Raw genomic sequence first — 6,000 nt, forward strand, 5'->3', positions numbered from 1 at the left:
ACCAAAGTTAGAGTTAGCCGCATAAGCATACCTTGATGGGAGAACAAACTACTAGTAGAAGATATCATAGTTCAAAAAAAAAGAAAAAGGAATGGACTTTGGCTGGCCATGTAGTGAGACGAACCGAGTACCGGGGGTCAATTCGGGTAACAAAGCTGATACCAACAGATTGGGCTAGAAGAAGAAGGCCACTAACCCAATGAGGCATCGGGGGCAAATGCGGGGCTAAATTGTGGACTCGAGCAGTGCAGGACGGGAGCGGTTGGAGGTCAATGGGAGAGGCCTTCGTACTGCAGTGGACCTGAGTAGTCTGACGATGATGATGATGATGATGATCGTGGAGAAAGCTTTGCTTTTTAATCATCTTTTTCTTAACAGACCTAAGAAAAGTCAAGTTAAAGCTAGAGAAGAGTTATAGCTCCGCTGTTTCCTCAGTCTTCGCATCACAATCGCGAAGGTGGCCGAATTTTTTCATCTGGCGATCATATACCGCTTGGGTTAAGAAAGCGTCGGTTGCTTGCTTAGAAGGCAAAGCCAGGAGCGTAGGGAGGGTGGAAAGTTACAGCCCCCCCCCCCCCCCCCCCTTCTTCTTCCCTAAATTTTGTCTCGCTGTCATGCACGGCGACCAATGCAACCGCCTGCTCCGAAACCATCCTAGTATTTTTTTTCGAGAACCCCGGGAATCCTGTCCGAAAAGCGCACCTTCTCTCCCTTGGTGGATCGTTTCCCTCCTGGCATGCCTAACTCCTATGCAAGACCTTCGTCCACGGGGGTGTTCTGCGAGCTCGCGGTCTGCGACACGACGTATAGAGTCGGTGCTCAGAACAAACTAGGAGAGATTCGCGGGCGAAACCGCCGACCAGGCTGTTTCAGTACATCCATGCATCCAGAGCCGCCGCTGGAAACAATTTCGCTAACTACTTCGGACTTCGTGCGCAGCTAACCCCGCCAACTGCGCTATCAAAAACATAAAAACATACCATTTGACGCCTATATATATATACAGGGTGTCCCAGCTATCATGCACCAAGTTTTAAAAAAAGAGTAATGGCGTAACTCGAAGAAAACCTATTGGATAATGTTTGCAGTACTGTGAAGAAGCGGTGACTAATTTTTTCGTTAATGAGACTTAACTAATTATTTCTAATTAATTATCTAACTCGATAATTACTGTCCTAATCACGAAAGTGTCAATGAGGCACTTGTAGGTACCCACGAGGGGCATCTAACTGCGGTATTTTCAGCGACGATCTAATTACGTACACATTTATTCTGACTGATAAAGAAAACCCGCGAAATATGAAAAATACCACGTGACAGCGCGTCCGCGCGCATCGTAAAGCAACGCCCTCAAACTGGCTGCCTCTGAGTTAGCCAGAATGAAATAAACAAAAGAAAGAAGAAATCGCCACCGAGTTTGTGCCTTATCTGCACACGCGCCTTATCAAGGTGATGCGCTGTCTCTTCGGGTGGGTAACACCGGAAGCAGTTGCTTTCAATCAGCTTATTTGGGGACGCTGCTTTACAATGCGCGCGGATGCGCCGTCACGTGGTATTTTTTATATTTCGCGGGTTTTCTTTATCAGTCAGAATAAATGAGTACGCAATTAGTTCGTCGCTGAAAATACCGTAGTTAGATGCCCCTCGTGGGTACCTACAAGTGCCTCATTGACACTTTCGTGATTAGGACAGTAATTATCGAGTTAGATAATTAATTAGAAATAATTAGTTAAGTCTCATTAACGAAAAAATTAGTCACCGCTTCTTCACAGTACTGCAAACATTATCCAATAGGTTTTCTTCGAGTTACGCCATTACTCTTTTTTTAAAACTTGGTGCATGATAGCTGGGACACCCTGTATATAAAAGGACGTGGTCAAACTCTCTACGGAGCTATAGCTATGCATTCTAGTCCAATATGTAAACTAACGCAAATGCCTTTATTGTATCCCTTGTGAGAGGAGCGAGAGGTGCGGGATGGGGGGAGAAGAGAGGCGAGGGGAGGCAGAAGCCGATCGCCTCTCGACTACATTGCGGCTATGCAAGCAGATACGCGATCAATCTGTTCCGCCTTACGTTTCCGTACCTGTCATTTTTGTTCTGGAATGAACCGGCGATGTAAGTTTCTTGCGTGTCAGCGTTACTTCGTCGGGTGGTATAACGGGACTGCGAACCCTTCGCTGGAAGGAGGGTCCATTGCATTGTTTTAAAAGGAAACGGAGAAAAACATGCACGCCGGGTGCGATCGATGCAAATCCACAACCTTCGGATTACACTTCCAATGCTGTACCAATTTTGTTACCGGCGCGGCTGTATCTTCATCCACTTTATGGTGTAATTTATGCGCATTGAAATGTACTCGATGCACTCGGTGGTATCGAGAATCCGCGAGGTGAAGGAGGCCTTCTTTTTAGCCCCTGGGCCATGACTCGAGCGTCTGCGAACCGTCGGCAGATTTCAAATTTGGGATTTAACGCGCCGGAGCCACACCTGAGGTATGGGGCGCGCCGTAGTGGAGGGTTCCGGATTAATTTTTACCCCCTGGAGATCCTTAACGTGTGCCGAAATCTCGACACACGTGCGCATAGCATTCTAAATGCTATGCGCACGGACGCGGACGGACATTGTGAAGTCCTAAGGTGCTCCGCACCTAAAAGAAACTGTGCAGTAGACACAGGCGAGAGATGAGGCGGAGTGACGCGAAAGATGGCACTTGGATTGAGTGTTTTAGGGCGGTGACCTAGGGTACATGAACACTATTTAGCCTCAAGCTTCGCTTTACGGTGCAGTTATTCACGTTATTCAGTTATTCACGAGGTTGTTATTCACGTTACTGGGCAGCATTGACTGTTCTGAACCTTATAGGGTGCAACCTACACTCTTAACAAAAAAGCTCGTAAAAGGGTAGTAACGGCTGTATTTACTAAATTTTTAGGGAGTTTACTACCCCAAAATACGGTACGTAGTTCCTACCACTAAGTGTGGAACCGTTACTAGTCTAGACCGTGTACTTAGTAACTGCTGCTGGTTTGATACTAACATTCATGGAAGTAACAAATTCTATGAATTATTAAACATAATAACTGCAGCTTTTTTTCCACACCAAATCACGATTAAAAAGTTTTTGCACATCCCCATGCTGTCTTGTATATGCTCACATTAAACTGCATAATTCTGAAATTATCGCTAAAATATTTTATTTTTATGACCAGCCCACCGACTCTCTCGGGGGCTTTCCGCTGCTGGCTATAAAAGCAAGAAGATCAGATGTATTTCTAAGGTAACTAAGTAATACTCGCGCTCCTCGTGCATGCCGTTGACTTTCTTGCTCAATTCAATTGTTGATTGTCCACGTGTGATATGTGCGTGATGAATGTGTCTATGTCGCGCTGCGCACTCAGCATATCCGTATTGTCACGCGTAGTTTTTTACTAGGTCATGCATGACCAGTTAGTAAAAGCAACTACCTAGTCAATACTGGGACAAGTAACTGGTTAGTGTTCTGTTAGTAAGTGCGCCGACCTTTTTTTTAAGAGTGTAGTCCTCCAGTTCTCGAAAACAACCGCTAGCAAGAGTAGAACGGGTCTCTCATTTTCAGTGGCAAGAGGCACGATTTTGAGTGAAAAATCTCGAGATGGGGGTAGTTTGCTATTGTTTCCACAACTTTCACAGTGTGTTCCTAGACTACGTTTCTAGTGTTCTACAACAGATTTCTTCAATCATGAGCAGTCGCATCCTCGTTTCGGGAGGCATACTCAAATTCCTCTTTATTTGCAACGCAACGGTTGCGAATCACATGTCTTTATTCGCACATCGCTCCCATATGAAAGGGCCGACGGCGAAACATCACTGCGCAGCTGCATTTCCTTGCGCCTTGAGATTGAAACTGCCGATGGGCTCTGAAACGGGCTTTTTCACCAAAAATCATTCCGGTTGCTAAAACCTTTTGAAAAACGCCCTTCAAGTGTGTGGAAGTGCTTTTGCCGGTTATGGGACTTCTTGATTGTTGAATCCGGATACCATTGTATATTAGAAAATTGCTAGAAAGTACCTAAAAGTCCTTATGTAAGATCGTATTATTTCCTTGATAAATCGTAGTCTTGCTGGCGTTTATTTTTTGTATATATTTCTGTTGCGTCGTAATTAAATTCCGTCAGGCAGACATGAAGTAGCGCTTTTTTTATCGGGATTCCCAGCTCTAAAGTATTCTTTTTCCTGGCTGATTCAACATATGCGATGCTCGATCAGGCGACAGTGGTCATTGAACATATGAATGCGAGCACTGCGCTTGTGGAATCAAGTCAGTAGGTCGTTATTGGTTTAGCAATTTTATGGGACAACCGAACGGCTATGTTCAACTCTTCGCGCCTTTGTGTCATCATTAACCATGATAATTTTGGTTTTCCTGTCGTAAATACAGGTCACACACGTCTTCGCTTGAAATCATTTGCATTTTTCTAAACATCTATGGTGCCTATATTTTCGACTACTGGCGCCTAAAACTGTGTTCTGCCTACCTATTTTGAGCGCATAAAACTCGCTATTTTAGTGCCTAAAAATTCGGTCTCTACTTTCGTGTCCCATGAGGCGAAAAATCCAGCTTTTCCCGTCGTTGCACGGGTGGATAATTACATGCGACGTACGCCGTCATTTAACTAACGAAATAAAACCGAGAACGAGCCCTCGTGGCTCCACGAGCGCGAGCCTGGGGTCTCCCTAGCGCACCGCGGGAAGACGTCAACCTGCCTGTTGATGTTCGTCCGAGCGACTGCGGGAAGAGACTCACGCCGTTTCTCCTGGTGGAAGGGGCTTCGACGTCTCGTGTACCGCCAGTTACTGCGTCGGCTAAGCGCTGTCATCCACGCAAGTATACCCCAACACTGCCGACGCCCAGGAGGCGTACAACGTAGCGAGTAGAGCCAACGCCAGGAACTCTGTGCTATTCTCTACCAACTCACGCACGCGAACACGATGTAGATGTACTTGGTATTGCAAACGAAGACATGATGCTTTTGTACTCGAGCCACGTAAGCAAACACGTGCTCCTACGAATATTTATTATCTGGATTGAGGGACCCGTTGAATGGCCACAGAAAGAAACGACAGCAGTCCTGAACGGTCCGTCAGGCAGAGGGTATAAGCAGTTTGACTCTTTTTGTCAAGTCAGGAATTCTGTTTGGATCCGCAACGGGCTTCTATGTCCTGTTGTTTGATTGCTAGGCAAATGTGCTTACTGGCCACTATCCCTCTCCCCGTTCCGCAGTTTCTCATTCCAGCGGGAAGCCGCAGTTCACCGTGCAGGAGTAGGGGAACGATCCTGCGAGCAAAAAAAAAAAAAGCGCCGCCGTGCATCAGCAAGCAAGCGTCTGACGAGTCTGCCTCTTGTGTGAGAGACAAGCGAGCGATGCTTACTCGCCATTGAGTATACGTTAGTGCTTGTGAGAAGCTGCGGAACCGCACCGCTGGCGATTCCGACCAACCGCTTGAGCCCGCACACGCTGCGAAGCGCTCCGCTCTCGGGCTTCGCTGATCCCCGGCTTCCCGTGAGAGGAGACGCTTGGAGCCGATCCATATAAATGCTAATGCGTTTTGAAAGGCATAAAGATGGGGTATAAAGGGAGGCGGGGAAGTTCCACAGGACAGCACTAATGATGACTGAGTAGCCTCATCTTCGTGGCACGGGATGGGCTTGATTAGATGACGTATTTAGAAATAACCACCTAAAAGGCCAAAGGCTTAATTGTGCCACGGTGTAAAATAGTTACGAATTCACGTGTTGCTCGGCCTATTACAATAACTATCTGAATCTTTGCCACATAGATTCACATCTGTTGCAAATGCAGAGTCACATCTGTTGCATTTCAAATCAAGGTTAGGTACTTTTTGTTTGTATTTCGTTCAAAACCTTTCTGATAGGCAGATTCAAAATAAGGACACATTTTGCTGTTAACGAGTTACTACGTCTTAGAATTGGAGCAGTTTTTCAGACTAATTTTTAAT

This window comes from Haemaphysalis longicornis, unplaced genomic scaffold (genome assembly GCF_048455015.1).
Source record: "Haemaphysalis longicornis isolate Haplotype H1 unplaced genomic scaffold, Haemaphysalis longicornis Haplotype H1 scaffold_2, whole genome shotgun sequence".
Taxonomy (NCBI): domain Eukaryota; kingdom Metazoa; phylum Arthropoda; class Arachnida; order Ixodida; family Ixodidae; genus Haemaphysalis; species Haemaphysalis longicornis.